Below are 22,780 nucleotides of genomic sequence, written 5' to 3' on the forward strand. Positions count from 1 at the left end.
AGTCTGTCATCTATCAGTATGCGATTAGTATATTAGTGGTACTAGATTTGAAAGTGTTCACATTATTTTTTTTCACATTGACTAAGTGATATGGAAGACTACAAAGTAAGCTCTTAGGTTGCATGTACAGCAGCTGACGCAGTGTCAGCCCGCCTGTGGAAATGTGAGTGTGCTCTGCAGGAGAATGCAGCAGTCCGCACCTACTATCAGGGTTCAGTGTGCTACCTACTTTTGCTTTTTTTCTCCCTATGGAGAACATTCTGGCCACAGGAACATAAATTGACATGCTGCAGCTTGGAAAGCCACGCCACATGTAAGTTTACGGAGCAGAGAAAAGAAGCACCGTGGGCAAGAGATTTCTATAAATCCATCCACTGTGCTTGTACTGTAGAACGCAGCATTCTGTATGCAAACAAACACGCTACTTCCAAAACGTTGAAAACACTGACTGTGCAAATACACTGTGTGCAGAATTATTAGGCAAATGAGTATTTTGATCACATGATGCTTTTTATACATGTTGTCCTACTACAAGCTGTATAGGCTTGAGAGCCAACTATCAATTAAGTAAATCAGGTGATGTGCATCTCTGTAATGAGGAGGGGTCTGGTGTAATGACATTAACACCCTATATAAGGTGTGCTTAATTATTAGGCAACTTCCTTTCCTTTGGCAAAATGGGTCAGAAGAGAGATTTGACGGTCTATGAAAAGTCCAAAATTGTGAGATGTCTTTCAGAGGGATGCAGCAGGCTTGAAACTGACAAACTTTTGAAGCGTGATCACCGAACAATCAAGCGTTTCATGTCAAATAGCCAACAGGGTCGCAAGCAGCGTGCTGGGCAAAAAAGGCGCAAAATAACTGCCCATGAATTGATGAAAATCAAGCGTAAAGCTGCCAAGATGCCATTTGCCACCAGTTTGGCCATATTTCAGAGCTGCAACGTTACTGGAGTATCAAAAAGCACAAGGTGTGCCATACTCAGGGACATGGACAAGGTAAGGAAGGCTGAAAAACCACCACCTCTGACCAAGAAACATAAGATAAAACGTCAAGACTGGGCCAAGAAATATCTTAAGACTGTTTTTTCAAAGGTTTTATGGACTGATGAAATGAGTGTCACTCTTGATGGGCCAGATGGATGGGCCAGATGCTGGATCAGTAAAGGGCAGAGAGCTCTACTCCGACTCAGACGCCAGCAAGGTGGAGATGGGGAACTGGTATGGGTTGGTATCATCAAAGATGAACTTGTGGGACCTTTTCGAATTGAGGATGGAGTGAAGCTCAACTCCCAGACTTACTGCCAGTTTCTGGAAGACAACTCCAAGCAGTGGTACAGGAAGAAGTCGGTATCGTTCAAGAAAAACATGATTTTCATGCAGGACATTGCTCCATCACATGCATTCAACTACTCCACAGCGTGGCTGAACAGTAAAGATCTAAAAGATGAAAAAAATAATGACATGGCCCCCTTGTTCACCTGATCTGAACCCCATAACCTGTGGTCCCTCATAAAATGTTAGATCTACAGGGAGGGAAAACAGTGCACCTCTCGGAACAGTGTCTGGGAGGCTGTGGTGGCTGCTGCATGCAATGTGGATCGTAAACAGATCGAGCAACTGACAGCATCTATGGATGGTCGGCTGCTTAGTGTCATCATAAAGAAAGGTGGCTATATTGGTCACTCATTTTTTGGGGTTTTGTTTTTGCATGTCAGAAATGTTTATTTCTAAATTTTGTGCAGTTATATTGGTTTACCTGGTGAAAATAAACAAGTGAGATGGGAATATATTTGGTTTTTATTAAGTTGCCTAATAATTCTGCACAGTAATAGTTACCTGCACAAACAGATCTCCTCCTAAGATAGCCAAATCTAAAAAAAAACCCCACTCCAACTGCCAAAAATATTAAGCTTTGATATTTATGAGTCTTTTGGGTTGATTGAGAACATAGTTGTTGATCAATAATAAAAAAAATCCTCTAAAATACAACTTGCCTAATAATTCTGCACGCGGTGTAAATGTACACCCCCAAACCAGATTGAGCACCATCTTCACTGCGGTGATGTTCTATGCTGTTTGGCTGTGACATCACGTCAACATTGCTGCAGCCAATCACAGATCTCCGTGGCTCATCCGATGTAGCTGGAACGAGTTGCTGAGGTCAGTGATTGGCTGGAAGAGACCAATGTCTCGATGAAGACACTTCTGAACCTTACTAAAGTTTCTTGTTGTGTTACACATGGAGTCGAAGGAAAGAAAAAAAATTAATGAGTAGTTAATCAGGATAAGACCTTTAGTTGCAGGGCGCCCTTTGCAGATGTTTTTTTTCTTTCAACTCACTATTACAAACTTTGCTATGTAAGGTTTATTCCCTTTAAAGTGGTTATTTTATGAAATAAATCTATTCCCAATGATGTACATGCTGCCATATTCATCATATAGGTGAAATGTGTCTGACCGCAGCTTGTAATGTATTCCATGTAATAGGGGGGTCGTTCAATGCTTCATAACTTCTGTCAGGGCCATCAATCACTAGTGAGTAACGTTATGCCAGGTAATACAATGAAGAGCTAAGGATGTGGTGCGGTAGAGACCGTTCTCATACCTCCTGTCCATCTGCCGCACATTACACACCGGCCAGGTAATACAATGAAGAGCTAAGGATGTGGTGCGGTCAGAGGCCGTTCTCATACCTCCTGTCCGTCTGCCACACATTACACACCGGCCAGGTAATACAATGAAGAGCTAAGGCTGTGGTGCGGTCAGAGGCCGTTCTCATACCTCCTGTCCGTCTGCCACACATTACACACTGGCCAGGTAATACAATGAAGAGCTGAGGATGTGGTGCGGTCAGAGGCCGTTCTCACACCTCCTGTCCATCTGCCACACATTACACACCGGCCAGGTAATATAATGAAGAGCTAAGGATGTGGTGCGGTCAGAGGCCGTTCTCACACCTCCTGTCCATCTGCCACACATTACACACCGGCCAGGTAATAAAATGAAGAGGTAAGGCTGTGGTGCGGTCAGAGGCCGCTCTCATACCTCCTGTCCATCTGCCACACATTACACACCGGCCAGGTAATAAAATGAAGAGCTGAGGATGTGGTGCGGTCAGAGGCCGTTCTCATACCTCCTGTCCATCTGCCACACATTACACACCAGCCAGGTAATACAATGAAGAGCTAAGGCTGTGGTGCGGTCAGAGGCCGTTCTCACACCTCCTGTCCATCTGCCACACATTACACACCGGCCAGGTAATATAATGAAGAGCTAAGGATGTGGTGCGGTCAGAGGCCGTTCTCACACCTCCTGTCCATCTGCCACACATTACACACCGGCCAGGTAATATAATGAAGAGCTGAGGCTGTGGTGCGGTTAGAGGCCGTTCTCACACCTCCTGTCCATCTGCCACACATTACACACCGGCCAGGTAATATAATGAAGAGCTGAGGATGTGGTGCGGTAGAGGCCGTTCTCACTCCTCCTGTCCATCTGCCACACATTACACACCGGCCAGGTAATATAATGAAGAGCTAAGGATGTGGTGCGGTAGAGGCCGTTCTCATACCTCCTGTCCGTCTGCCACACATTACACACTGGCCAGGTAATATAATGAAGAGCTGAGGATGTGGTGCGGTCAGAGGCCGTTCTCGTACCTCCTGTCCGTCTGCCACACATTACACACCGGCCAGGTAATATAATGAAGAGCTAAGGCTGTGGTGCGGTCAGAGGCCGTTCTCACACCTCCTGTCCATCTGCCACACATTACACACCAGCCAGGTAATATAATGAAGAGGTAAGGCTGTGGTGCGGTCAGAGGCCGTTCTCATACCTCCTGTCCGTCTGCCACACATTACACACCGGCCAGGTAATACAATGAAGAGCTAAGGATGTGGTGCGGTCAGAGGCCGTTCTCATACCTCCTGTCCATCTGCCACACATTACACACCGGCCAGGTAATATAATGAAGAGGTAAGGCTGTGGTGCGGTCAGAGGCCGTTCTCACACCTCCTGTCCGTCTGCCACACATTACACAGCGGCCACTGTCACAGGTCTGGAAAGTTAACGAACAGAAATTCCATCTTTAGGCCCTGTGCGCATGCTGCGTATTTTGCCACGTTTTTTGGTGGTTTGTTGCCCAAAACTGCATGCATTGTCTTCCCCAGCAAAGTCTATGAGAATTCAGACAGGCTGTGCACACGTCGCTTCTTTGTTCCTTGCAGTTTTTATGGAAGGAAAAAGCAGCAGCATGTCACTTCTTTCTGTGTTTTGGAGGACTGGCAGATCAATCCCCCGCTGGCTCCAGGTCAGTGGGGGATTGATCCCCAGTGTCTGGTCAGATGCTGGTCCCCATAAAAAGTCTATGGGGAACAGAATCCGGCACAAAGCATTAGGAGCAAGCACTTCATACTCACCGATCACCGGCGCGGCTGTCACACTGCTCCTGCGGCCTCTCATTCTTCTTCCTGGGCCGCTCATTAGGCTCATACATATTCACGGCTTCCCCTGCCCACTGGTGGCTGTGATTGGTTGCAGTCAGATGTACCCCCACACTGACTGACAGCTGTCTGACTGCAACCAATCACAGCCGCCGGTGCGTCTATATTGTACAGTAAAATAACAGTGTGCAGTCCCCTCAATTTTGATACCCAGCTAAGGTAAAGCCTCACAACTGGTGGCTGGTATTCTCAGACTGGGGAGGCCTATGGTTATTAGGCTGCCCCCCCCCCAGCCTAAAAATATCAGCCTGCAGCCTCCCGGATTGCTGCATCCATTAGATGTGACAATCCCAGCACTTTACCTGGATCATCTTGATTGCCCTGGTGTAGTGGTAATCGGGGTAATAAGGAGTTAATAGCAGTCCACACCTGCCACTAAGTCCTAAATTAGTGATGGTAGCATCTATGAGACCCCATAGAAGAGAGGAAATCCAGAAACAGCTTAATTAAAAGAAACTTTATTAAAGACAGTGGGAAAAAAAGGACACCCTGTCCATCACCGCGTCTCACACAGATGACTGCTCTTACATGACAATATCAAAGTGAATGCGGCCACTTATAAAACCCACACAACCTCTGAGGGGGGAACAAACACCATCACCGAATCATCAGATCACCAAGACACCAGCAAATGACAACTTACCAGGATAGAAGATTACAAGAAGCATCAATACAACATTATATAAGTACACCCCATATAATACACAGTACAGAGAATATATAAGTACACCCCATATAATACACAGTACAGAGAATATACACAGAGAAGCATCAATACAAACATTATATAAGTACACCCCATATAATACACAGCACAGAGAATATATAAGTACACCCCATATAATACACAGTACAGAGAATATATAAGTACACCCCATATAATATACAGTACAGGGAATATATAAGTACACCCCATATAATACACAGCACAGAGAATATATAAGTACACCCCATATAATACACAGTGCAGAGAATGTATACAGAGAGATATCCTTTTATGTCACTTGTGGGATTCTCTCCAATAGATGAAACCTTCATATTCAGTGGATGAGGAAGAATTCTCTGTGGAGCCGACATTGCCCCGAACTCTATAAAGAAAAATGACCAATAATTAGTAATAATAATAATAATAATAATAATGCCACAAATTCCCATAAACTGTGTATAATGAATGCGCTGATAATCACCTGCTAATAAACCCATCAGTATCAGTCACAGATCATTGTGGAATTCAGCCCTTTGTGATCTCTGGCTCCAGCTTTAATATCCAATGGCCTTCCCTTATATACAGTGACCGCTCCAATCCCCTCCTCCTGGATCTATCCCCCCGCTCCATGCCTCTAACGGGAAAAGACAACAGGGACGCCGGGTGCTGCTCTGCGACTCCCCCACAGACAGAGCATTGCATCCCCCCCCCCTTCCCCCAGGCAGAGCATCGCACCCTCTCTCTCTCTCCCCCCCTTCCCCCAGGCCAAGCATCGCACCCTCTCTCTCTCCCCCCCTTCCCCCAGGCAGAGCATCGCACCCTCTCTCTCTCCCCCCCTTCCCCCAGGCAGAGCATCGCACCCTCTCTCTCTCCCCCCCTTCCCCCAGGCAGAGCATCGCACCCTCTCTCTCTCCCCCCCTTCCCCCAGGCAGAGCATCGCACCCTCTCTCCCCCCCTTCCCCCAGGCAGAGCATCGCACCCTCTCTCCCCCCTTCCCCCAGGCAGAGCATCGCATCCTCTCCCCCCTTCCCCCAGGCAGAGCATCGCACCCTCTCTCTCTCCCCCCCTTCCCCCAGGCAGAGCATCGCACCCTCTCTCTCTCCCCCTTCCCACAAGCAGAGCATCGCACCCTCTCTCTCCCAATTCCCACAGGCAGAGCATCGCACCCTCTCTCTCCCCCCCCCCCTTCCCACAGGCAGAGCATCGCACCCTCTCTCCCCCCCTTCCCCCAGGCAGAGCATCGCACCCTCTCTCTCTCTCCCCCCTTCCCCCAGGCAGAGCATCGCACCCTCTCTCTCTCCCCCTTCCCACAAGCAGAGCATCGCACCCTCTCTCTCCCAATTCCCACAGGCAGAGCATCGCACCCTCTCTCTCCCCCCCCCCCCCTTCCCACAGTCAGAGCATCGCACCCTCTCTTCCCCCCCTCACAGTCAGAGCATCGCACCCTCTCTTCCCCCCCCTCACAGTCAGAGCATCGCACCCTCTCTTCCCCCCCCTCACAGTCAGAGCATCGCACCATCTCTTCCCCCCCCCCCTCACAGTCAGAGCATCGCACCCTCTCTTCCCTTCACAGTCAGAGCATCGCACCCTCTCTTCCCTTCACAGTCAGAGCATCGCACCCTCTCTTCCCCCCCCCCCCCTCACGGTCAGAGCATCGCACCCTCTCTTCCCCCCTTCACGGTCAGAGCATCGCACCCTCTCTTCCCCCCCCTCACAGTCAGAGCATCGCACCCTCTCTTCCCCCCCCTCACAGTCAGAGCATCGCACCCTCTCTTCCCCCCCCTCACAGTCAGAGCATCGCACCCTCTCTTCCTCTGCATCGCACCCCCCACAGATAGAGCATTACACCTACTGCTGCACACTATTGCACCCAGAGACGGTGACCTACAATCCCTTTTTATTTCCCCCTGAAGCTCATACATGATAATCTCCATCAGATATTACCTCCTGTTACATCACACCCAGGGCTGGAAACAGCAGAAACAGGGAAGAGGGGAAACATCCTGCTGCTTGTACAGCAACTGCGCACTGACTGCCGGGAACTACAGGCTCCTCCCACACAAGAGGCCGGTCACATGGGCGTGACGTCACCAGAGGTCCTTCTGGCCACTGGGATCTAGACTCTACCATATATCTAGTGTGCGGCTCTGCAGGAGGAGGTAGGTGCAGGGTATTATATATCTAGTGTGCGGCTCTGCAGGAGGAGGTAGGTGCAGGGTATTATATATCTAGTGTGCGGCTCTGCAGGTGGAGGTAGGTGCAGGGTGTTATATATCTAGTGTGCGGCTCTGCAGGTGGAGGTAGGTGCAGGGTATTATATATCTAGTGTGCGGCTCTGCAGGTGGAGGTAGGTGCAGGGTATTATATATCTAGTGTGCGGCTCTGCAGGTGGAGGTAGGTGCAGGGTATTATATATCTAGTGTGCGGCTCTGCAGGTGGAGGTAGGTGCAGGGTATTGTATATCTAGTGTGCGGCTCTGCAGGAGGAGGTAGGTGCAGGGTATTATATATCTAGTGTGCGGCTCTGCAGGTGGAGGTAGGTGCAGGGTATTATATATCTAGTGTGCGGCTCTGCAGGTGGAGGTAGGTGCAGGGTATTATATATCTAGTGTGCGGCTCTGCAGGAGGAGGTAGGTGCAGGGTATTATATATCTAGTGTGCGGCTCTGCAGGTGGAGGTAGGTGCAGGGTATTATATATCTAGTGTGCGGCTCTGCAGGTGGAGGTAGGTGCAGGGTATTATATATCTAGTGTGCGGCTCTGCAGGTGGAGGTAGGTGCAGGGTATTATATATCTAGTGTGCGGCTCTGCAGGTGGAGGTAGGTGCAGGGTATTATATATCTAGTGTGCGGCTCTGCAGGTGGAGGTAGGTGCAGGTTATTATATATCTAGTGTGGGGCTCTGCAGGTGGAGGTAGGTGCAGGGTATTATATATCTAGTGTGCGGCTCTGCAGGTGGAGGTAGGTGCAGGGTATTATATATCTAGTGTGCGGCTCTGCAGGAGGAGGTAGGTGCAGGGTATTATATATCTAGTGTGCGGCTCTGCAGGAGGAGGTAGGTGCAGGGTATTATATATCTAGTGTGCGGCTCTGCAGGAGGAGGTAGGTGCAGGGTATTATATATCTAGTGTGCGGCTCTGCAGGAGGAGGTAGGTGCAGGGTATTATATATCTAGTGTGCGGCTCTGCAGGTGGAGGTAGGTGCAGGGTATTATATATCTAGTGTGCGGCTCTGCAGGTGGAGGTAGGTGCAGGGTATTATATATCTAGTGTGCGGCTCTGCAGGTGGAGGTAGGTGCAGGGTATTATATATCTAGTGTGCGGCTCTGCAGGTGGAGGTAGGTGCAGGGTATTATATATCTAGTGTGCGGCTCTGCAGGTGGAGGTAGGTGCAGGGTATTATATATCTAGTGTGCGGCTCTGCAGGAGGAGGTAGGTGCAGGGTATTATATATCTAGTGTGCGGTTCTGCAGGTGGAGGTAGGTGCAGGGTATTATATATCTAGTGTGCGGCTCTGCAGGTGGAGGTAGGTGCAGGGTATTATATATCTAGTGTGCGGCTCTGCAGGTGGAGGTAGGTGCAGGGTATTATATATCTAGTGTGCGGCTCTGCAGGTGGAGGTAGGTGCAGGGTATTATATATCTAGTGTGCGGCTCTGCAGGTGGAGGTAGGTGCAGGGTATTATATATCTAGTGTGCGGCTCTGCAGGTGGAGGTAGGTGCAGGGTATTATATATCTAGTGTGCGGCTCTGCAGGTGGAGGTAGGTGCAGGGTATTATATATCTAGTGTGCGGCTCTGCAGGTGGAGGTAGGTGCAGGGTATTATATATCTAGTGTGCGGCTCTGCAGGAGGAGGTAGGTGCAGGGTGTTATATATCTAGTGTGCGGCTCTGCAGGTGGAGGTAGGTGCCGGTTATTATATATCTAGTGTGCGGCTCTGCAGGTGGAGGTAGGTGCAGGGTATTATATATCTAGTGTGCGGCTCTGCAGGTGGAGGTAGGTGCAGGGTATTATATATCTAGTGTGCGGCTCTGCAGGTGGAGGTAGGTGCAGGGTATTATATATCTAGTGTGCGGCTCTGCAGGTGGAGGTAGGTGCAGGGTATTATATATCTAGTGTGCGGCTCTGCAGGTGGAGGTAGGTGCAGGGTATTATATATCTAGTGTGCGGCTCTGCAGGTGGAGGTAGGTGCAGGGTATTATATATCTAGTGTGCGGCTCTGCAGGTGGAGGTAGGTGCAGGGTATTATATATCTAGTGTGCGGCTCTGCAGGTGGAGGTAGGTGCAGGGTGTTATATATCTAGTGTGCGGCTCTGCAGGTGGAGGTAGGTGCAGGGTGTTATATATCTAGTGTGCGGCTCTGCAGGTGGAGGTAGGTGCAGGGTATTATATATCTAGTGTGCGGCTCTGCAGGTGGAGGTAGGTGCAGGGTATTATATATCTAGTGTGCGGCTCTGCAGGTGGAGGTAGGTGCAGGGTATTATATATCTAGTGTGCGGCTCTGCAGGAGGAGGTAGGTGCAGGGTATTATATATCTAGTGTGCGGCTCTGCAGGTGGAGGTAGGTGCAGGGTATTATATATCTAGTGTGCGGCTCTGCAGGAGGAGGTAGGTGCAGGGTATTATATATCTAGTGTGCGGCTCTGCAGGTGGAGGTAGGTGCAGGGTATTATATATCTAGTGTGCGGCTCTGCAGGTGGAGGTAGGTGCAGGGTATTATATATCTAGTGTGCGGCTCTGCAGGTGGAGGTAGGTGCAGGGTATTATATATCTAGTGTGCGGCTCTGCAGGTGGAGGTAGGTGCAGGGTATTATATATCTAGTGTGCGGCTCTGCAGGTGGAGGTAGGTGCAGGGTATTATATATCTAGTGTGCGGCTCTGCAGGTGGAGGTAGGTGCAGGGTATTATATATCTAGTGTGCGGCTCTGCAGGTGGAGGTAGGTGCAGGGTATTATATATCTAGTGTGCGGCTCTGCAGGTGGAGGTAGGTGCAGGGTATTATATATCTAGTGTGCGGCTCTGCAGGTGGAGGTAGGTGCAGACTATTATATATCTAGTGTGCGGCTCTGCAGGTGGAGGTAGGTGCAGGGTATTATATATCTAGTGTGCGGCTCTGCAGGTGGAGGTAGGTGCAGGGTATTATATATCTAGTGTGCGGCTCTGCAGGTGGAGGTAGGTGCAGGGTATTATATATCTAGTGTGCGGCTCTGCAGGTGGAGGTAGGTGCAGGGTATTATATATCTAGTGTGCGGCTCTGCAGGAGGAGGTAGGTGCAGGGTATTATATATCTAGTGTGCGGCTCTGCAGGTGGAGGTAGGTGCAGGGTATTATATATCTAGTGTGCGGCTCTGCAGGTGGAGGTAGGTGCAGGGTATTATATATCTAGTGTGCGGCTCTGCAGGTGGAGGTAGGTGCAGGGTATTATATATCTAGTGTGCGGCTCTGCAGGTGGAGGTAGGTGCAGGGTATTATATATCTAGTGTGCGGCTCTGCAGGTGGAGGTAGGTGCAGGGTATTATATATCTAGTGTGCGGCTCTGCAGGTGGAGGTAGGTGCAGGGTATTATATATCTAGTGTGCGGCTCTGCAGGTGGAGGTAGGTGCAGGGTATTATATATCTAGTGTGCGGCTCTGCAGGTGGAGGTAGGTGCAGGGTATTATATATCTAGTGTGCGGCTCTGCAGGTGGAGGTAGGTGCAGACTATTATATATCTAGTGTGCGGCTCTGCAGGTGGAGGTAGGTGCAGGGTATTATATATCTAGTGTGCGGCTCTGCAGGAGGAGGTAGGTGCAGGGTATTATATATCTAGTGTGCGGCTCTGCAGGTGGAGGTAGGTGCAGGGTATTATATATCTGGTGTGCGGCTCTGCAGGTGGAGGTAGGTGCAGGGTATTATATATCTAGTGTGCGGCTCTGCAGGTGGAGGTAGGTGCAGGGTATTATATATCTAGTGTGCGGCTCTGCAGGTGGAGGTAGGTGCAGGGTATTATATATCTAGTGTGCGGCTCTGCAGGTGGAGGTAGGTGCAGGGTATTATATATCTAGTGTGCGGCTCTGCAGGTGGAGGTAGGTGCAGGGTATTATATATCTAGTGTGCGGCTCTGCAGGTGGAGGTAGGTGCAGGGTATTATATATCTAGTGTGCGGCTCTGCAGGTGGAGGTGTGTGGAGATTCCCCATTACTGGGGCAGGCGGCATTAACCCCTTCAGCTCTTAAACTTTCTTGGAGTTTTTCTCTCTCTGATTTCTATGAATCGTGAGGTTTTTATTCTTTTTCCTCTGATAGATACAAACACCCCAACTATGAGAGGCCGGAAGTGAGGAAACCCGTCTGCCCTCAGTCCTCGGCCCCTTTCTGCCCTCAGTCCTCGGCCCCTTTCTGCCCTCAGTCCCCAGCCCCTTTCTGTCCTCGGACCCTTTCCGCCCTCAGTCCTCGGCCCCTTTCCGCCCTCAGTCCCTTTCTGCCCTCGGCCCCTTCCCGCCCTCAGTCCTCGGCCCCTTTCTGTCCCCGGTCCTCGGCCCCTTTCTGCCCCCTACAGTATAATGTTCCCCCAGAATGTTCTCATCATATGTTTCCCCTTATTCTCTCCAGTAATTGTATTATTACAGCGGATTCTCTATGATGTTACATCGTCATCTTCTCCCCATTCAGGGCCTTATAATATCGGATCCTCTCAGTGGAGATCTTCTATAGAAGAGAATTCTCCTGATTGCCCCGTGAAGGATGGATATGGACAGGGACAAGATGGCGGAGAGGATATTACACCTCACCCTAGAGATCCTCTTCCGGCTTACTGGAGAGGTGAGAGATTCTGATGACGTCACATTACATCATTCTTATCTATGGGAATAACAGATGGACAGAACTGGAGAGGTGAGGACTCTGGAAATGTCTGGAGTGAGATTTATTACTGTGTCTCTCCATAACCAGGATTACACAGTAGTGAAGAAGACCTCTAGTGAGCGCTGTCAGGCCCCTGTGTCTGAGGGATGGGGAAGACCCCTGAGCCCAATCACGGGGCCTCCACCTCACCCCCCGATACATGAGGACATCAATGACCAGAAGATCCTAGAACTCACCTACAAGATGATTGAGCTGCTGACTGGAGAGGTGACACTGCTGGGAATGCTGGGACATTATACAGTAACGCTATGAAGGGATCGGGGGTGACGGTATCATTGTATGTGTCAGGTTCCTATAAGGTGTCAGGACGTCACCGTCTATTTCTCCATGGAGGAGTGGGAGTATTTAGAAGGACACAAAGATCTGTACAAGGACGTCATGATGGAGGATCCCCAGCCCCTCACATCACCAGGTAATAGACAGGACTAAATACACACGGCCTATAATTATCTGTATGTAAGGAATGAATTCAGTCCCTGTATGTGTCTCCTCCAGGTCTATCCAGTAAGAGGACAACACCAGAGAGATGTCCCCGTCCTCTTCTCCCACAGGACTGTAAACAAGAAGATCCCGATGTTCCTCAGGATCATCAGGTAGATTGAGAGAAGGGGCCATGAAATCTCCCTATGATGTGTAGACGGCTGTGAAGGTCTTGTGCTCAGTCTTGTTTTATCCTCCAGTATTATATGTGTTATACTTGTGTAATGAGAGCCAGGGTTGATCTGGCCCACCAGGGTAGCGGGGAATCGCTGTACAGGGCCGCGGGGCCGCCTGTGTCTCAGAGCCGGCGTTTATTGGTGGGCAGACTCAGCAGCTCATCCAGGGCCCCCATGCTCTAAGGGGCCCAAAGCCTTTCAATCATTAACTTCAGTGATCGTACACATTCCGTACGATCACTAACGTTTCTGCAGTTGCATGACTTTTAGTGACATCACATATGTCATGTGACTCACCAAAGGTCCTAGCGGTGCACTGCGGGAGTCCCCAGGCCTGAACCGATGAGGTGTGCAGGCCTGGAGACTGCGCCGGTATTCAAATGTATGCGCGTCTTTCAGGCGCGCATACATTTGTACAGTGCGGCCAGTGACAGGAGGCAGAGCAGCGCTGCACAGCCCGCACCGCAACGGGACGTCATCACCAGAGGAGGAGGATGTGACAGGACTGAGGCAGAGGAGCGCGCCTCAGTCCTGCACCGACATCATCATCACCGGGCCGCAGCTGCAGGGATGAAGAGGAGGACGTGCAGGCACAGGTAAGCGCTCCAGAGGAGCCGAAGATGTACAATAATTTTACATGAGGGGCTGCGGGTGGGGGAGGGACGGTGTTATTTTACAAGGGGCATAAAGAAGCGGTTGGGGACTTTATGGATCATATTATGGGTCAGTGGGGGACATTATAGGGCAGTGGGGGACATTATAGGGCAGTGGGGGATATTATAGGGCAGTGGGGGATATTATAGGGCAGTGGGGGACATTATAGGGCAGTGGGGGACATTATAGGGCAGTGGGGGACATTATAGGACAGTGGGGACATTATAAGGCAGTTTGGAACATTATAGGGCAGTGGGGGACATTATAGGGTAATGGAGGACATTATGAAGCAAATTGGGACATTATAGGGCAGTGTGGGACATTATGAGGCATCAAGGATTGTGGAAGGCAGCGTAGTATAATGAGGAGGGAGGGATTTATGCAGCAATTTAGTATGGGGGAGATATTTTAGAAAGAGAAAATTTTTGGGGGACATTTTGGAAAGGGGCTCTTTGTGGGGCTATTTTGGAGAGGAGCAGTGTGTGGGGGATATCTTGTGCAGGAAGCAATTAACATCCCCTTCTGATTCCACTTGTTTCCCCAGACATTAAATAAAAGGGGCCAGAATGAGAAACATACATTATTAGTTTATGGTGGCACGTGGGGCATAATTACTGTAGGGGCAAATAAGGGGACATTATTACTGGTGACATATAGGTTAATTTTGAGGATATTGTCTTCCATGGGGGGAACAAGAGTCTGATGTGGTGTAGAAATTAGGGAAATAGTGAGGAATGTGCTCTGGGAGTGATCGGCTATAGGTGACTGTTATTTTCTGCAGAGTCGCGTCATGGCAGGAAGAAGTGATGGCGGTCAGCTCCGGATGAAGAGAAAATGTGAAGATGAATAAAGTCAGCTAGTGACGTCAGTGGTAAGTCAGTGTGTTACATGAACGAGAACACACACACACACACACACACACACACACACACACACACACACACACACACACACACACACACACACTATACTTAACACTATTTACAGAGCTCCTGTGTATAATGTCACTGGTGAGCACTGTATTACCTATACACTATATACAGAGCTCCTGTGTATAATGTCACTGGTGAGCACTGTATTACCTATACACTATATACAGAGCTCCTGTGTATAATGTTACTGGTGAGCACTGTATTACCTATACACTATATACAGAATTCCTGTGCATTATGGCACTGATGATAATATTAGTGTTATTAGCATTGTAGTTTTTATTCCTGATCGTTATTGTAGTATTATATGTCCTTGTGTGGTAGTAATATGTTCTGTGGTCATGTTGTACTGATATTTGTCTCATGTGCGGTATTATTTGGTCAGTATGTGGTGTGGTTAAAGTGTTGCAGTATTTCTCCCTTGTATGTGGTAATATTCGGTTACTATGTAGTCTAATTATGGTGTAGTAGTATTACTCTCTGGTATGTGGTTGCTTTTGATCACTATGTGTTGGTAGTATGTTATCTGGTCATAGTGTCGCGGTATTTCTCCCTTGTATGTGGTATTATTCAGTCACTTTGCGGTCTGGTCACAGTGTGGTGGTATTTCTCCCTTGTATGTGGCTGTATTTGGTCACTGTTTGGTGGTAATATACGGTCTGGTCACGGTGTGGCGGTATTTCTCCCTTGTATGTGGAATTATTGGTTGTGTTGTGTATGGAGGTCACTTTTTCTCTCTATAAGGGGGAGATTATTTCCAATAGAAATTAAATACTTAAACATTTACCTCCTCCCTGTCCTGTGACTATTACACTGCAGCACATATGCAGAGGCACTCCAGTGAAAACAAGTAATCACCTTTACTAAGGCTACGTGCACACACTGAGTATTCAGTGAGTTTTTTACCCCAATATTTTAAGCCAAAACCAGGAGCGGTAAAATCAGAGAAAAAGTGTAATAGAAATACGGGCACCTCTTCTGTATTTATTACCCACTGCTGGTTTTGGCTACAAATACTGATGTAAGATACTGACCAAACACTGAACATGGCCTAAGGATAAGTGATAACTTATTCATCAGTGGGGTCTGATTGCTGGGACCTGCTCCGATCGTGCAACTTTTATCCCCCATTACACTGGAGCTCGTGTCCGACTCGACCCCTGATCCGTTCATTCCCTCAGTGGCTGCGAGCGCTGGGCTTGTTATTATCTGGCTGCTCCACAGAGGATGAATGGAGCTGCGGTCACACATCCCACCCCACAGAGGATGTATGGAGCTGCGGTCACACACCCCACCCCACAGATGATGAATGGAGCTGCGGTCACACACCCCACCCCACAGATGATGAATGGAGCTGCGGTCACACATCCCACCCCACAGAGGATGAATGGAGCTGCGGTCACACACCCCACCTGCCGCTGCAAAAAGTTCCCCAATCTTCCGATCGGTGCGGTTTCCACTGGTCTGGTTCCACCGATCAATAAGTTATCACCAACCGAACCTGTAGATCAGTGATAACTTATTTTCACCAAAGACCCCATTACTGCAAACTACTGTAATTGTACATCCCAGTTATGGTGCACAATATAGATGTGCAGGATCCGCCTGTGTATGTGTCGCCCCCACGCCTGTAGCAGCCTGGCTGCTCAGATCCGGACCCGCTACGTGGCTCGAGGGATCCTCCGGACCCAGGGGTCACGCGGACACGCCAAATAAAAGAGGGACGTAGTTGTACAGGCTTGGCCGTACTCGGTTCATGACACCACCCATGGTGTGTGGTGAAGTGGGACACCACTGCTGCTGTTGTGGGGCACCTGGGGGAGATGTAGTGGCAGCTGGATGTTAACCCCTCCGTGGGTAGGGATGGTTGCCCCGGGGCCCAGTGTCTCTGTGCAGGGTATGGCGATGACAGGGGGCTGCGCGCCCGAACGTATCAGGGGACAGTTTGTTACTCACAGTCACTGAACCACATGAGTATTTTAGTAAACCAAGGGTGCCGGTGGCCGGCTGCCGTGGCCGGTTGTACTCTGGTCCCCCACCCGGGCTGGTGGTCGCCGTCTTTCGCCTCTGCACTGTGTTTCCGTAGATTTGGACTTCCTGGTCTGGAACACGGGAGTTCGCTCCCGGTTGGCTGTGTACCTGAGGAGCCGTGCCCGCTGACGCTGACCCGTGGGATTCTATGGCCCTGGCGGTGGCCCTTTCCCTTTTTGTGGGTGGTTGTCTGATTTTGGGACTTTGGCTGGGACAGTACCTGTAATCCTGCCCTCAATCGGTTAATTATTTATGCCATCAGTTCCGTTCCTGGCTTCAGGGTACGAGTACCCCCTCTGTGCACGGTTTCGGGGTCGGGTCTCTCTGGTGTCTACACCGGCGGGCTACAACCCTTCTCTGGTCCACCTCGGATCTCCGGCTGCCGTCTTCACGTCTCCTGCGGACGGAGACCGTCTGCCACCTAGCCAACGTACCAGGGCTCCAACCCTGGCACCTGTCGACTTAAACTGCTCACTTGACTCCTCACTGACTGACACCTTCTGTGTCCCGGCTTAAAACTAACTGTTTTTTCCTTTCGTCACGACAGCACCCACGAGAGAGGGATCCGCCCCCTTCAGGACAGGAAACCTACAGATAAAAAGGGGCGGTCCCCCTCCCTCATCAGTTGGTTTCCTGTCCTGCTGGGATCGGAACCTACAGTGCCTGGGTCCTGTTGAGTCCGTGCGGTCTCCTAGGGAACGGCGGAGCTCTGGATCTGGAAGCACGGTCGGTGGAGCTCCCCTCGTGGACTCCGTCCTCCGATGCACCTCGTCCTCTTTCTCCTGGTCCGGCTTTGCCTCCAGGGATATGACGCCTGCAGCAGGGTGTGCTTCTACCGGATCGTGTGCGCGGCGGGGGGGGCCCTGCCGCGTCGACAGTGCACGCTTCCCTGCTGCAGTGACCCGGAAGTGTGCAGGAGCGCTTCCGGGGGAGCGGCCGGGAAGGTTCCTAGTGAAGCCCGTGGTCCCCTCCATCCTGGCCGGACGCTGCCTGTGTGGCCTCTGCGCGGTGCTGGTGAGTCTATGGCGGTCGGGCCGGAGCCTCTCCCTGACGCGTGCCTGCGTCTTCGCCGCTGCACGGCGTGTGCACGTGGGACGGTGTCCTGGGCCTGCCGCGTCCGCGGTCTGTCTCCGCGTCGGTGACCCGAAAGCTGTGCTCCTGCTTCTGCGGTTCAGGGGGGGCTCGGCTGTCGATCTCTGCCAGCCCTTCCCCCTGCCCTTCTGTCCGGGGTTGCTCCCCTTCTAGGTCAGTCCCTCTGCCGTCGGCGTCCCTCCTGCTGTGCTGTGGCCGGCGTCCTGGTGGTGTCTGCCCTGGAGTGTGAGCCGGGGTGCCCTCTTGGTCTGTACTCGGTGGCCTCTGTGCCTCCTGCCTCTGAGCTCCTGGGCCCCTGTGGCCTCCTGGCCTCGGTAGAACCTGGCCCCTGTGGCCGCCTGGCCTCTGTGTCCTCCTGGCCTCTGTGTCCTCCTGGCCTCTGTGTCCTCCTGGCCTCTGTGTCCTCCTGGCCTCTGTGGTTGCCTGACCCCGGTGGCATCCTGGCCTCTGTGGCCTCCGGGCCTGTGTGGCCTCCGGGCCTCTTGCCTTCTGTGGCCTCCGGGACTCTTGGATTCTGTGGCTCCGGGCCTCTTGGCTTCTGTGGACTCTGGGCTTCTGTGGCCTCGGGCCTCCTGGCTTCTGTGGCCTCCTGGCCTCCTGGCTTCTGTGGCCTCCTGGCTTCTGTGGCCTCCTGGCTTTTGTGGCCTCGGGGCCTCCTGGTTTCTGTGGCCCTTATGCCTGTTTGCCTCGGTGCCTGTTTGCCTCGGTGCCTGTTTGCCTCGGTGCCTGTTTGCCTCGGTGCCGGTTTGCCTCGGTGCCGGGTTGGCCTCTGTGCCTGTTTGGCCTCTGTGCCGGTTTGGCCTCTGTGCCGGTTTGGCCTCTGTGCCTGTGTGGCCTCTGTGCCTGTTTGGCCTCTGTGCCTGTTTGGCTCTGTGCCTGTTTGGCCTCTGTGCCTGTTTGGCCTGTGTGACTTCTGTGCCTGTTTGGCCTCTGTGCCTGTGTGGCTTCTGTGCCTGTTGGCCTCTGTGCCTGTTGGCCTCTGCGCCTGTTTGGCCTCTGCGCCTGTGTGACCTCTGCGCCTGTGTGGCCGCTGCGCCTGTGTGGCCGCTGCGCCCGTGTGGCCGCTGCGCCCGTGTGGCCTCTGCGCCCGTGTGGCCTCTGCGCCCGTGTGGCCTCTGCGCCCGTGTGGCCTCTGGGCCTCTGTGCCTCTTGGCCTCTGTGCCTCTTGGCCTCTGTGCCTCTTGGCCTCTGTGCCTCTTGGCCTCTGTGCCTCCGGGCTTCGGTGCTTCGGGGCCTCGGTCCTCGGTGCCTCCTTGGCTTCGTGCTTCCTGGCCTCGTGCTTCCTGTCCTCGTGCCTCTGTCCCTCGGTGCCTCTTGGCCTTGGGCCTCTGTGCCTCCTGGCCTTGGGCCTCTGTGCCTCCTGGCCTCGGGCCTCTGTACCTCCTAGCTTCAGGCTTCTCTGCCTCCTGGCCTCGGGTTTCTCTGCCTCCTGGCCTCGGTGCCTCCTGGCCTCGGGCCTCTGTGCCTTGTGCTTCCTGGCCGCATGCCTCTGTTGCCTCCTGGCCTCTGTGCTTCCTTGCCTCCTGGCCTCCGGCCTTCCCGGTCTCTGGGCCTCCTGGCCTTTATGGCCTTTGTGGCTTCTGGGCCTCTGTGGCTTCCTGGCCTCTGGCCCTCCCAGCCTTGGGCCTCGGGGCCCCGTGCCTCTGTGCCTCCTGGCCTCCTGCTTCTGGGCCTCCTGGCCTCGGGCCTCTGTGTCTCCTGCCCTCTGTGTCTCCTGGCCTCCTGCCCTCTGTGCCTCTTGGCCTCTGTGCCTCTTGGCATCTGTGCCTCTTGGCCTCTGTCCCTCTTGGCCTCTGGGTCTCTTGGCCTCTGGGCCTCCGGGCCTCGGTGGCCTTTGGACCGCCGGGGCCTGTGTTCTGGCTTCTGCCTCTGCCGCCTTGCGCCTCCCTGGCCTTGCGCCGGCCCTGACGCCTCGGGCTTCGTACTTCGCTTCCGGTGTTCCTTTCTGCTCCCTTCCTGCCCTGCCGTCCCTGGTTCTCCCTCCTGGTGGCGTGCTTGTTCCGGGCCCCTGGGTTTTTCCGTCCCGGCCAGCCCTCCTGTCGCGGAGTCCCTTCCTCCCCCCCCGCGTCACGGGCCTTCCCTTGCTGGTGTGTTTTTGTCGGGGCGTTGCTGATGCTGCGTTGTGGGCCGCCTGTCCGCACTCAACCTTGTGGTCGGCTGTGGTTGCTCTTCCTGGCCTCTCTTCCTACCTCCTCGTCTGCTGTATTCAGTTGTCCTCTGTTCTGCCATTCTCCTGTCGGGTGGGGTTTTGGGTCTCTCGGTCGGTCCCCTCCGGGTGACAGTTTCTGCCCTGGGCGCCCTGTTTACGTCCCGTCTTGCGGGTTCTGTGGGGTTGTGCGCTTCCTTCCGACTGGGGGCCACTGCCAGCCAGTCCGTCTACCGGCCCTCCTCCCGGGGGTCTTGCTCTGGGGTGGGACGCCCTCCCCTTTGCGCCCTTTTTGCCCCTCTCTGTCGTGTGCTCTTTCTCCCTTCCTTTCGCGTCCTTGCTTGGGGGGGGGGGCGCTGTCCACCCCCCCCCCCCCCCACCCCGGGTCGCTCGGTGGCCCCTTGGCGCCTGGATGGGTCTTTTTGTTTTTTGTCTTTCAGGGTTCCGGCTGTGCTCCTCTGGTGTCGTGCCGTCCTTTGCCCCGATGGCTGTGGGTTTCGGTTTCCCTCGCGTCGGTGGTGCAGCCTGTTCTCCTGTCCTCCCCGGTGACGGATCGTTCTCCTGCGAGGTGGTCTCCTACTTGGTGGCTGTGGCGGATGTCTCCTCGACGGTTTGGTGGGACTGTGTCCTGGTCTTCTCCTTCCACTTTCTGGGCTCTGCCGGCTGACCTTTGGTTCTTCCACTGACCTTCTGTTTGGCAGCTTGGCTCTTCCCGTGGTTGTCCCGCCCTCAGTGTGTCTTCTCTCTAAGTCTCTCGTGGGTGCTGTCGTGACGAAAGGAAAAGTCTATATTACGTACCGGTAATGGGATTTTCCTGAGTTGACGACAGCACCCTTTACACCACTGCCCTTTCTTTGTTTGTTTTTTCTCGCGCTTCGGTGTCCTGGGATTGGTCTGTGTTATTTACTAATTCTTTGGCAGTTCCTCTCCCGGTCTCTGCAACCAACTGATGAGGGAGGGGGACCGCCCCTTTTTATCTGTAGGTTTCCTGTCCTGAAGGGGGCGGATCCCTCTCTCGTGGGTGCTGTCGTCGACTCAGGAAAATCCCATTACCGGTACGTAATATAGACTTTCCCGCCCCGAGCTGTCTAGACCCCTAGGTGGGCGTGCCCTAACCACCTGGTCCCGCCCACTGGTGTGTCTGTCTGGTTCTAAGGGGGGGTGACTAGGAGTTTAATTGACTTCGTTGTAACCCTGTGAGGGATGGTGTTATGCGGGGGCCTAATCTGTGACTCCTGGTTTTGCCAGGGCATCACATGTAAACAGTCAGCGCTCCACTATAACAGGGATAACACTAATGGGTGTTTATTTTTAGCTGTAGGGTGAGCCCCTAGAGTCAATTCCCCTGTTGGGCCCCAGACACCGCAATCCGACCCTGATGAGAGCGGTGGAGATGGCAGGATTAGGAGAGATAAGAGCTTTGGTTCCTTTTAGTTCTCGTTCACACCACTGTATTTTCAGTGCTGTCCATAAAATAACACAACGTCTCGTCCTCAGACCATTGTTATTGGATGTGGCAGTGCAGATGGGGATTTTTCTTTCTCACTGACAGAATCTGCGTGTGAGAATAATCCCAGCATCCTCTAGTGCCTTCCGTAAATCGGATGAGACTCGTCCATTCAGGTCTGTGTCTGCACAATCCATCAGGTTCCCACCAGCTCCACCATACAGCAGACATTGTGTTACGGGTACATTGCAGTTCTGTAATGGAGGAAGCTGTAAATGGTCTTGTAAATTATTAGTAGCGGCTGTAAATACCGGATTGTATATGGATGACAAATAAAGGCTACTTTACACACTGCGATATCGGTCCCGATATCGCTAGTGTGGGTACCAGCCCCCATCTGTTGCGCGACACGGGCAAATCGCTGACCGTGCCGCACAACATCGCCCAGAGCCGTCACACGTACTTACCTGTCCGGCGACGTCGCTGTGACCGGCGAACCGCCTCCTTTCTAAGGGGGCGGTCCGTGCGGCGTCACAGCGACGTCACTGAAGCGTCACTGAACCGCCGCCCAATAGCAGCGGAGGGGCGGAGATGAGCGGGACGTAACATCCCACCCACCTCCTTCCTTCCGCATAGCAGCCGGGAGGCAGGTAAGGGGAGCTTCCTCGTTCCTGCGGCGTCACACGCAGCGATGTGTGCTGCCGCAGGAACGAGGAACAACTTTGTTACTGCTGCAGTAACGATTTTTAAGAATGGACCCCCATGTCGCCGATTAGCGATTTTGCACGTTTTTGCAACGATGCAAAATCGCTTATCGGTGTCACACGCAACGGCATCGCTAATGCGGCCGGATGTGCGTCACGAATTCCGTGACCCCAACGACTCCGCATTAGCGATGTCGCAGCGTGTAAAGCTCCCTTTAGAAAAGACTTCTCCTAGTTTTCTGGATGAAGCTGTGATGATTCTTTATCCGGCCGTGTGATCCCGGCATTAGAGGCCGTTACATCCCGGGAAGAGAGGATTTATCTACAAAGTGTAAAATCTTTCCCTTCCCTGAATATTTCTGCCTCCGGTCACATCCCGTCTGCCGGTAGAACGGGCTCCGCACCACAAAACTTACATCCAACTCATCAATTGTTTCGTTTTTTTTTTGTTTGTTTTTTTTCTATGCTGCTTTTTTTGTCTTCTCGTATCATTTTATGTTTTGTTTTTTTTCCAAATTCTTCAGAATGTTGCAAGTGGATCATGAATTTTGCGCACAATAGAAACGCTTTGTATTTTTTTCCTATGACCTTTGCTTGTGACTTTTTAGTCTAAAAAGTCTTGTCTTCCTAAATGGCGGCAAGTTTGCACCAAAATATTTCTGGCAAAATGTCATAATTTTTTAGGTTGAAGGTAAACATACCTTTCGTTGAAAAACTATTCACACCCGGTGAACTTTTCCATGTTTTTTTTACATTACAGCCACAAACAAGTGGATTTTATTGGGGTTTTATGTGATAACAACACAAAGTAGCAAATATTTGTTAAGTATAAAGGAAATTATACACCGATTTTTAAACATTTTAAGAAATATAACTCTGAAAATTGTGATGTGCATTAGTATTCAGCCCCCTGAGGGAATACTTTGCAGGACAAACCTTTCACTGCAAGTACTGCTGCCAGTCTCTTGGGGGATGTGCAAAGCTGGTAAACACATCTACAGGTCACATTTT

General features: G+C 51.9%; 1 long non-coding RNA gene across 1 annotated transcript; it reads right to left on the reverse strand.

Moving 5' to 3' along the window:
* Positions 1–4,946: 4,946 nt before the first annotated feature.
* On the reverse strand, positions 4,947–7,257 carry LOC142279229 (uncharacterized). The gene is made up of 2 exons (XR_012741922.1): positions 7,155–7,257; positions 4,947–5,592 (listed from the first exon to the last, which is right to left on the reverse strand). It is a non-coding gene; the product is annotated as an uncharacterized LOC142279229 (long non-coding RNA).
* Positions 7,258–22,780: the final 15,523 nt, after the last annotated feature.

Source organism: Anomaloglossus baeobatrachus, unplaced genomic scaffold (genome assembly GCF_048569485.1).
Source record: "Anomaloglossus baeobatrachus isolate aAnoBae1 unplaced genomic scaffold, aAnoBae1.hap1 Scaffold_428, whole genome shotgun sequence".
Taxonomy (NCBI): Eukaryota; Metazoa; Chordata; class Amphibia; order Anura; family Aromobatidae; genus Anomaloglossus; species Anomaloglossus baeobatrachus.